Raw genomic sequence first — 12,237 nt, 5'->3', positions numbered from 1 at the left:
CTGATGGTCCTCCCCTACTTGGATTTACTTGAAATCATGTTCCCTGTGAAGGTCTAACTGGGGAAAAGGTATATCTGGTGTCAAAAAGTATTTATACCCCATTTCTAAGAAGGTATTGCTCCGTGCCAGTTGGCACGGAACAGTGCACAACTTTTCTGAAGGGGACTTTTAAAATTGATGTTATTTATTTTTTTCATCAGGACACTGTTAGAATATTTGGAGTTTATATTAGGGGGAGATAGAATCAAGCTTTATGAAATGATACGATACAAGGCTCACGTTGGGCATGATATGCACTCATATCAGGCCCACGTTGGGCTTGATATTAAAGCATATCAGACCCAACGGAGGCTGATTATATTTTATTTTTTTCCCTGCACCTATAGAGCTTAAAATAATGATTTGCCAGCAGATGTGGAGTCCTTGCAACTCCATCATACCACTCGAACTGAAATGGGTCGAATCAGAGGTGTCTAGGTCCATTAGTGAGTTTTGACCAAAACCCACTGATGACCCTCCCCTACTTGGATTTACCTGAAATTATGTTCCCTGTGAAGGTCTGACTGGGGAGAAGCTATATCTAGTGTCAAAACGTATTTATACCCCATTTCTAAGAAGGTATTGCTCCGTGCCAGTTAGCACGGAACAGTGCACAACTTTTCTGAAGGAGACTTTTAAAATTGATGTTATTTATTTTTTCCATCAGGACACTGTTAGAATGTTTGGAGTCTATATTAGGGGGAGATAGAATCAAGCTTTATGAAATGATACGATACCAGCCCCACGTTGGGCCTGATATGCACTCATATCAGGCCCACGTTGGGCTTGATATTGAAGCATATCAGGCCCAACGGAGGCTGATTATATTTTATTTTTTTCCCTGCACCTATAGAGATTTAAATAATGATTTGTCAACAGATTTGGAGTCCTTGCAACTCCAGATTATCACTCAAACTGAAATGGGTCGAATCAGAGGTGTCTAGGTCCATCAGTGGGTTTTGACCAAAATCCACTGATGGTCCTCCTCTACTTGGATTTACCTGAAATCACGTTCCCTATGAAGGTCTGACTAGGGAGAAGCTATATCTGGTGTCAAAATGTATTTATACCCCATTTCTAAGAAGGTATTGCTCCGTGCCACTTGGCACAGAACCTAGTGACATTGTGCTCTTGAAAGCGACTGTTGGTCTGAGCCTATTTGATATTTTAAACAATCACAACCGTTACCATGTTTTTAGTTTTGAGAAGATAGAAATGGTGTGCAGTATAACTTATATACATTATGTCTCTTTCCACTGATAAGCACCAGCATCACATTTTGTATATTGTGACTTATATTTGACTAATCACTATGCAATATTATTAATATTCCAGTGACAGTTTATAATCTTCTCATATACTACATACCACTGTATTATACAACAAAGACTACATACAAAGATATTAAACTACCTACACAACGTAATAAGTTCATTTACATTCTATACAAGTTTTTGCCTTACAAGACTGGATATTTAATCCGATGTTTGAAGTCCATCTTCATATCATATAGGAGACATCGAATGTATTGCATCACAAAGAAGCCACAGTCAACGCTGTAAACAACAACATTTTTATGGTCAATATTTTTTTATCAATAATTTATACTCACACTCTGTGCTCGATTTACCTTGCTTGTTGTTGTGGGCATTCTATTGTGCGAGAGACCCATTTATCGAACGGATAATGTCTTTCCAAGTTTGGATGAATAGCAGCAACGTGCTCACGACTATATAATTTAAAATCTGATACCTGAAGATTGAAGAGGAAATTTCTATTTTCCATCAACTAGCATTTATATTAAAATACAACCATACACATTATTATTAGATGCTCACCGCTGCTTCAAATTCATATTTGTATTTACTTCCACTTGCTAAAGAATTGTACTGATTGAACGTCATTGATTTGGTGTCCACTAGTAGCAAGTGGAAGTGTGCATTATCACTGCACAAAGGTATAAATATATACCTTACCTCTTCATCTCCTCTATCCGTCTTTATCAGGTGTTGGAAGGCAAACTTGACGATTTCATTAATGACTACAAATATGCAAAGTCATACATACATACCCATATAATAAAAAGAATTCTAAATTTTACTATACTCAAATCAATTCCTTACTGTGAAGAATGTTGAACAATATATTGACTTGTTGTATGTGCTTCCAGACGGGAATGCCCCCCTAAATAGAATTTTACAATACGTGTCGATTACATCCCCTCTTGTCAACATCTCTCCATTCACACCAGATAAAAGGGAATACAAATTTAAACAAAAGGGTGGTTCATCCCAAACTATATCATTTGTAAACCTACAAAGTAGACAAATCAGAGATTATTTTTACAAATTTAATTTTGATAACCTTAGCTCAAACGATACGAGAAGCATATAATAGTCTTGACTAATGTAATTTACATACTTTATTTCCTCCAAGGCTTTTAACAAATACGCCACCTCTTCGTCTTGTTTTTTTTCTTGGAAGACTTAAATTGCTTCTTCACATACTATGCACACAAACAAAAAAGCCAATTAGATAATCCATTAAATCTAACAAATTACAATGAAATTTGCAGATATCGTCTTACAGCAATTGCTTGTTTCCTCATTTTGTCATATTTGACAAACATATCTACATCCTTCTCTGCCTCTTCATCAGATTTGTCTTCCATCAATTGTACAATATTAATTTCTTCTTCCATTTCATCCAAATCAATTTTTCCTTTCCCCTTGCCCACAACAACATATCTTTCTCCGCAGGCTCACTTATTTGTATATTTCTACGCTGCCTCTTAGGTAAAGTTTTGAGCCACAATGGACTATCAATTGGAGTGTCCCTGTAATCATAGCGACTTCTATCACGTCCTCTCCTACTTCTTGTTGTAACACCTACAAGTTCAATTTGAGGATCGTCTACAGGCTCGCTATATTGAGATTCCATGCCTTTATTTTCAACTATTTTAAGTAATTCTTTCACCCTCTCCTTCAATTGCATGTTCTCCATTGTTAGCTCTTTAATTCTGTTTGCTTGAATAATGCAATTACAACACTCCTTATTAATCTGCCTTCCTACTTCAGTGACTTCAATTTGTGATGCCTCCATTGCAGGTGGACTGTCAGCAACGTCAGCAAGGTTCTCATCTAATGATTTTTCATCTTGGTTAGGGATTAGGTCAATCACAACCTGTAAGAATATTAAACCACATGTTAAAACAAGACTTTTTAACCAAACTATAGTCAAAGTATTCAAAATTTACCTCTTTGGATGAGACTTTGTCAATCAATTCTCTCACCTTACTAATATGCGAAGGAATATTCCTCCACTTATTTATTCTTGCTCCTTTGATTTTATATGGTTTTTGGATTGGAACATGCTCCAAAAACCATGCCTGATTCACCATCACAAGGGTTAACTATTTTAAAAATGTCCGCAAAATATTAAAAAATTTCACATAAATTATACACTTACTGTCAAAAGACCAGCAAATCCCTTTAGGTAAGGGAGGTTGGTGTTAGACTGTTTTGTCTCAGTTGATGAAAATATGTCCCCAATCTTAGATAATTGTGGAGCCATAAATTCATGGATTGCTTCAACCCAGTTGAATCTATCAAGATTCTCAAAATCATCTACTATATCTATAAGACTTAACGGGACCTTATATGTACTAGAAGAAAATAAGACACAAACAAATATATACAAAATATAGAATTTATAAAATAATAAAACATCATCTTCGCCTTCAACGCGATTGCCATAAAATTTAAGCAACTCCTCAATTCTTGATCTAGTAACTTCTTTTTTGTTTGAGAAGTAAGTTAGAAAGAGGTCACTGGATGCTTTAGCTGAATTAATCGGAATTGAAGCTCCACGGTCTGCAATATCAAGCAGCAATGAAACGTCTCCTCTTGTGAAGCCAACTGGAACACCTGACCAAGTTAAATTATTATTAGACTTCTACCAACACATACAAAAGTATTAGAAACACCGTCAACATGATACGATGTCATATCAGGCCCACGTTGGGCTTGATATGACATCGTATCAGGCCCACGTTGGGCTTGATAAGACATCGTATCAAGCCCACGTTAGGCCTGATACGGTATCATATCAGGCCCAGGTTTAGCAAAATATTAAATTTTACCATACAACTACTTTGTGATTAAAATACAAAATTATAAATTCACTACAACAAAATCGCTCATAGACATCAGTGGAACAACAACGGTTTTAGGCTAAAACCAAAGTCTTTGAGTATTTTACACCGGTTTTTCTAAAAACCGGTGTCTATGAGCGCAGATTTTAGCTCATAGACATCGATTTTTTAGGCGATGTCTATGAGCGCCCTTTTTTTGGTTAATAGACACCGATTTTAACATCGGTTTTTAAAATCCGATGTTAATAAACCCCTTCTTAAATATTTTAATTTTTCCCCACATGCCAAAATCTGCACACTGTGAATTCCCTCCAAACCTAAATCTTTATCCCGCCCTTCCTCCGCGCGACATCTCTCTCGCGATAACCTAAACCTCGGACCATCCGACCACCACGCGACACCACCACGACACCACCACGACTTTCCTCCTAGCCGCTGGTCGTTCGACCATCTCTCTCAACCTCATCTCCCTCTTCCCCCCTTCTTAGATCCTCTCCCGATCAGGATCAAGACACGACGAACTTGCTTCTCCGTCCAACCACACTGCATCTCCTCCAACTCCTCCATTTGGTTGAGAAGACGAGGCCTTCTTCGCATTCCAGTAGTTTTTGCTTCATCCATCTCCGGTCCAGCATTCACTGCCACCGCTCGAGCCCTTCTTCACATTCCGATAATTTTTCCTTTATACATCATCGCTACTGAATTTCTTCCTCATCTTCGACAGTTTCTTCTTCTTGATCTCTTCTTTGCAAGTATTAATTGATTGATGCATGCAATGTGGTTGATGAATTTCCTCAAACACTACCTTGAGTTGATTTGATCATTTTTGTTTGATAGATTGAGGAGTTGTTAGTTCCTGTTGCTAAGTAGGTTTTATGTAATCCTTGAACTATCAAGTTTCTTTTATGTCTAGGCTAATTGTTTTCACTGAAATGTCATGGTTTCTGGTTTAGAAATTTATTGGTATAATGATGAAGTAGTTGGTTTCTGGTTTATGAAATTTATTCGTATCCTTTCCTTGGTAAGCGTAGTTGGTTTCTTGGAGGACCCGCATAGTTAATTTATTTGTATAATGATGGATTAAGAATTTTGGCTCAGTGTTGTAATTGTCTTGATATTTTTGATTGATTCTAGATTCATTAGTGCAACAAAATGGACAAGGCATGGATGGCAAAGGATAGATTATCACATGAGTTTGAACTTGGACTAGAATCTTTCTTGCAATTTGCGCTGCAACATGCTACTAATCCAACTAGTATACCTTGTCCTTGTACGAAATGTGGCAATCTATGGAACACTAATATTAACAGCATAAGGGCACATGTGTACTGTAATGGTATAGACTTAACATACAAAAAATGGATATGGCATGGGGAAGAATCTGTATTAGGAGATTTAAAGAAAGAGAATGATGCAGCTGGAGAAAGTGAAAACTATTTTGCTGATAAACCTATAGATATGGTACACGCTGCATATGAAAGTTCAGAGAATCCAGATCAATTTATAAAATTACTTGAGGATGTTGAGAAACCCCTGTATGTTGGGTGTACTAAATTTACAAAGTTATCTGCAATTGTGCAATTATATAACTTGAAAGCGAAATACAGCTGGAGTGATAATAGTTTTACTGAACTACTTGTATTGTTTGGAGAAATGCTTCCCGTTGACAATGAATTGCCTTTATCTTTATATGATGCAAAGAAAAGCTTATGTGCAATGGGGATGACTTATAAGAAAATACATGCTTGCCCTAATGATTGTGTCTTATACTGGAAGGAGTATGAGGATTTTACCGATTGTCCTACTTGTGGGGTGTCAAGGTGGAAGTTGGCCAAGAATTCTAGGATAATTGAAGGAGTCCCTGCAAAAAATTTATGGTACTTTCCTCCTATTCCTAGATTTCAAAGAATGTTTCGGAGCAAGGAAATATCTAAGGAGTTAATTTGGCATGCTAATAAAAGAGTATGTGATGCTTATATGCGACATCCAGCTGATGCACCTTGTTGGAGACTTGTGGATCATAATTGGCCAAATTTTGCTTCTGAGACAAGAAATCTAAGGTTGGCCATAGCAGCTGATGGGATCAATCCTCATAGTTTGATGAGTTCTACATATAGTTGTTGGCCAGTTATAATGATCACCTATAACCTTCCTCCATGGTTGTGTATGAAGAGAAAATATATGATGCTCACGTTGTTGATTTATGGTCCCAAACAGCTAGGAAATGACATTGATGTGTACTTGGCGCCTTTGATTGACGATTTAAAAGAATTATGGGAAGTTGGTGTTGAAGCATATGATGCACACCGAGAAGAAAGATTCTTGCTTAGAGCTGTCCTATTGTGGACAATTAATGATTTTCCGGCATATGGAAACCTGGCAGGATGCACTGTAAAAGGATATCAAGCATGCCCTATCTGTGGTGAGGAAACTTGTGCAAAAAGGTTGAAGCATAGTAAAAAAATGTCATTTACAGGTCATAGACGGTTTCTTCGTAGAGATCATCCTTATCGAAGGCAGAAGAAGGCATTTGATGGGACGCAAGACTTTACTATGGCCCCAAAACCACTAAGCGGTGATGAAGTTTTAAAAAAAGTAGAAGGAATTACATGCCGATGGGGAAAAATTAGAGCAAATTTTCAATCAAAGGAAAATGATGGTAAGTCCTGCTGGAAAAAAAAATCAATATTCTTTGAACTTGAGTATTGGAAAGATCTGCATGTTCGACATGTTCTTGATGTGATGCACATAGAGAAAAACGTTTGTGAAAGTTTGATTGGTACATTACTTGATATGCCAGGAAAGACAAAAGATGGAATTGCAGCAAGAAACGACCTAGTGGATATGAAAATTAGGGGAGAATTAGCACCACAAAAAGGGGAGAAAAGGACATTTTTGCCCCCAGCATGTTATACATTAAGCAAGGATGAGAAAAGAAGACTTTGTAATTCATTGTTCGGAATTAAGGTTCCCACGGGTTACTCCTCCAACATCAAAAACTTTGTCTCAATGAAGGACCTAAAACTGGTTGGTCTTAAATCACATGACTGCCACACCTTAATGCAACATTTGCTTCCAATTGCCATCCGTGGTATTCTACCCAAGCATGTCAGAAATGCTATCACAAGGTTTTGTTTCTTATTCAATGTGTTATGTAACAAAGTAATAGATGCCTCAAAGTTGGATAAAGTACAAATAGAAATTGTGACGACGTTGTGTCTGTTTGAAAAGTATTTTCCACCTTCATTTTTTGATATAATGGTTCACTTAACAGTTCATCTCGTGCGTGAGGTCAAGTTGTGTGGACCAGTTTGGTATAGATGGATGTTTCCATTTGAAAGATATATGAAAACATTGAAAGGTTATGTGCGGAATAGAAATCGACCAGAAGGATGCATGGCTGAATGTTATATTGCTGAAGAAGCTGTAGAGTTTTGCTCAGAATTTCTATCTAATATGAACACAATAGGGATTCCATCAAAGCATCGTGAAACAACACTCACTAAGTCCTTGTCAGGTGCCAAGGTGCACTTATGTTGTCACGATGAGTGGGAACAAGCACATCGATATGTATTGGAAAATGAAGCTTAGGTTGATCCTTACATTGTGTAAGCCCTCTAATTCAGTAATAATCTCCTGAAATTGTTTAAAAAAATATATGATTAATCTCTTCAAAAATTTTTGATTAGGGAACATATGACACACTTGAAGCAAAAATTTCCTATTAAAGGTGCAAAGTGGTTACAAGATAAACACCACAAAAGTTTTATTTCTTGGTTCCATGAACATGTACGTACCATAAATATTAGCATGTTTATTATTGAACACAAGAACTTTAAGACTTTTAATAATTAAACCCCCTTATGATGAATTGTAGGTTACAAATACAACATCATCTTCCTCCAATCAATTATCAAAAAGAGTGAAGCTGTTGGCAAATGGACCTAGCAAGCAAGTGCTAAAATACTCTAGTTATATGATCGATGGGGTCACTTATTACACGAAAGAACGTGATAATGTTACAGTTGTTCAAAACTCGAGTGTAAGCTTGCTGGCACAAACAATGCAAGTTGCAAGTTCAAAGGATAAGAATCCAATTATAACAGACATGATGTATTATGGTGTGATACAAGAAATATGGGAGCTCAATTACCATGATTTTCGAGTTCCAATGTTTAAGTGTGATTGGGTAGAGAATAACACTGGTATTAGAGTAGATGATAATGGTTTCACCTTGGTAAATCTTAAGAGAATGGGATTCAAATCCGACCCATTTATCTTGGGCACTCAAGCAAAGCAAGTATTTTATGTAGAAGACCCTCAAGATCCCACATGGTCTATTGTACTTTCAACTACAAATAGAGAGTATTTTGAATACATCACTGATGATAAGTTGGGAGATCCTTCAATCCACTACCAATGCTTCACAAAAGGGATGCCATCAATGGATATTGACGAAACTGATGACAATGAACCATCCTGTATTCGTGGAGATTGTGATGGGATTTGGGTTGACAATGAGAATTTTTAGTTTGGTAACTTTATGTATGGTTTATATATGTGACTATTTACTTTATTTTGGTAACTTTGGTTCATTGTTTGGTAGTAGTTTTTTTTTTTAAATATACGAATGTTTACTTTGTTGTGATTTTGAATGATATGCTCTGCTCTATTTCAAATTCTCACTATTATGATTAGGTTTTCGACACAATGAACACTAGAAAAAAGGCCCATTTAGCACGTGAAGATGATAAGTATTCACACACAAATGCAAAAGACAAAGAACAGGATGAAAAAGAGGGTGCTGAGGATAGCCAGGACATAGGATCAGCCGGGACGGCCCAAACAACAAGATCAAAAAGAGGTCGTACACAAATGAATAAGCTTGTTGTTCAAAGGATTCACGGAGTCAAACAAAGTGTCAAATTTATGAGTATGGACAGCCAGTTGGCGAAAAGGCTTCTGAATTGCAAAGTTTTATTGGTGTGCTTGCTCGAGAAAAAGTTAATATTAATTACAACTCTTGGAAGCAAGTGCCGATTGAAGTTAAGAACATGATATGGGAATCCGTCAATGTAAGTAACATGAAACTTTCTTATGTGATGCATTTTTTTCTGTTCTGTTATTTATATACTTAAGATATTTGTTTGTGTAGTTGACATACGAACTGGACCCAAAATGGAGGAATGGGTGTTTGATCTCTGCAAACACCAAGTGGCGTCAGTATAAAACTCACCTCACCAGGAAATTCATCCATCCAAATAGAAATAATCCGAAGCTTCTCAATAAGGTACCTCAAGGACATTGCATTTCACGTGAAGATTGGAGTAGTTTTGTAATTAATCGGATGTCTGAAGACTTTATAGTAAGTTGTTTAAGGTGGTCTTTTTAAATTCTAGTTGATATATGTGGTTATAATTCATCTATCACTATGTAGAGGAAAAGTGAACTACAAAGTCAGAGAAGCAAGGAAAACTTATACCCTCATCGTCAATGTTGAGAAGGAGATTATTTTTTTGTTGGATCCTCTTAGTCACCGCATTCGTGATCAAGATTGGAAATATGTTGTCAACATGTAAGTTTTTTGGCTTCTTTTCTTACCTTTGTTGAAACATGTAAGTATTTTGATGTGGCAATACAATTCCCATGGGTTATATGCATGTAGGGCCTTGAAAATGTATAATGTGGAGGCTGGAAGGAAAGGGAAAAAACAACCAACATGGGTAGCTGTCAAGGTATGTCCTTTTGATTAGCAACTGTTTCACTATCCTTGAAGGAGTTATTCCAATATTTCTTTTCTAACATAGGCTCCTCAACAACCGGATACGGAGCAATGTGGTTTCTATATCATGCGATATACGAAAGATTTAATTGAAAATTTTGGAGTTGACCACAAGGATTCACTTCCAGCAATGGTAATAATACAATATTTACCCCTGGTGATTTTGATAATTTTGATTTAGTTCCCCTGGTGCTTGCTATGATTTTTTGATACAAACCGGATGCTATGCTTTTGTTACAATGATTTTTTTTATACAAACCGAATGCTATGCTTTTGTTACAAACCATATACTAGTTGGAGACTAAATGATTGCCTAAGAAGAAAGGAATTAGAGATTAGGTTCATTTTGTGACTCTAAACTAAGTTTTTTTTTTATTGTTTAAGTGTATTTTCTGAATTTTGAGAACCAATTTTTTTTTGTACATCTACCATCAAGTATGACCCTACTTTATTAGATGCTATCATGTTTCTTTATTAGAGAAAGTTTTTTTTGTAAGTGTGATATGTTAGGATCTTTATGTTCTTGAATTTGGGATATGTTCTTTATGTTCCAGTTGATCTAGTTTGTTATCTTTCACCCAACTGTCAAATTCAAGAAATATGATCACTGAAAAAGAAAAAGAGGAGGATTAAACTATCTAGTCATGTAGGTAATAGAACAGTGGAAATACTTGTCAAGTATTTGGAGTTCTTCCTGATATATACGCTGAGAAGTTTCAAAGGAAACCAATGCCAATTCCACTAGATCCCTATCCTTTATGCTATAACCCCTATTTACGGGTTCAAAAAAATCAGGAGCATAATATGCAGAAAGTTGAAGATATCATTGTTGCCACACATTATATTGGAATCTACTCGTATGAAGTTTTGAGAACTTGCAAGTTGCCAAGAGTGAAGTTCTCAATGGTATTTTTATGCTCTAAACGTTCCAAATTGGACCAAATAGGAAAATTTAGAGCATAATCCACCTGAACAAAACTCCAAATTTATGAATGTTCAGACATGATTTTTCTTTGCAAGTAATATCCATTTACCTCTTGTAAACGCATCTGGTACTGTTCGTGATTTCGGTTGGTGGTTAATGCTTCTTTCAAAAACATTCTTGACCAGGAGGCTAATTTGTCTAAACCTTGCTCGTAGGGAAATATTTTGATTTGTGATGCCTTGTACAATTCTAATACAGTGTTCACATCCTTCAGATATCCTTGCAATGTATTGTTAAAATAGTGCTCAGACTTGAGTCATGATTTGCTACAGTTCCACTTAATTAACACTTTCACTGCATATCAACCCACCTTGTGTTTGCCTGCTTCATTGATTGTGTGGTGATGGTGAATTTTATAGCTTTTGCTCCTTATTGTATTATGTCTATTAGCCATGTGTATACAAAGGGCACAGTTGCATTCTTGCTTATGAGATTTGGAAGATGGCATCAGAGGTAGTACAATAAATAGTATATCTCTTCATTTGCTTGTTAACTATGAACATTTTCTTTGTTCTTCTATGCTTCCTTCACTGTTATATTCGTTATCTTCCACAGCAGCCTTTAAAAACTCAGTATTCTATTTTATTTGATACATGCACACATTTGTTTTAGTTATTTGACATATGGTGAATTTATGTATTTTTACAGTTTACAAATCTCAAGTACTCCAGAGTTGAAATTGATGAAGTGCGGTTCGAGTGGGCTGAATGCATGCTAGATTACATTTGAGACAGTTGTACCTTAATGTGTTAACAGAATGTTATACTTTGATTTTGATATCTATTAGCTAGCTTTTGATGTAAAAAGAATGTTTGGGTATTTTATGGATATTGTTGTAAGAAGATTATTTATATAATTTGTGAATATTTATGTATTTTATGGATATTATTGAATGAAGAATATTTGTACAATTTGTGAATATTTGTGTATTTTTTTTTGTTATTGTCGGTTTTAAAATCAAATCTGTGCTGTTAGAAAAAATACATATTACATCGGTTTTCCACCGATGTAAAACCGGTGTTATAAAGTAATATTACATCGGTCATTTACCACTGCCAAAACTGGTGTTATTAACATACAATATTACATCGGTTTTACACCGTGTATGAAACGGTGTCGTTAAGTGATACTACACCGGTTAATAACCGATTCGAAAACCGGTGTCGTTAAGTGATACTACACCGGTTTTAACCCGATGTCTAAAATGGCAGACTTTTAACATCGGCTTCATAGACATCGGTCGAAAATCAAATAGACACCGGTGGAAAACCGATGTCT

Source organism: Zingiber officinale, chromosome 1B (assembly GCF_018446385.1).
Source record: "Zingiber officinale cultivar Zhangliang chromosome 1B, Zo_v1.1, whole genome shotgun sequence".
NCBI lineage: Eukaryota > Viridiplantae > Streptophyta > Magnoliopsida > Zingiberales > Zingiberaceae > Zingiber > Zingiber officinale.
Note: the sequence above shows the minus strand (reverse complement) of the source record.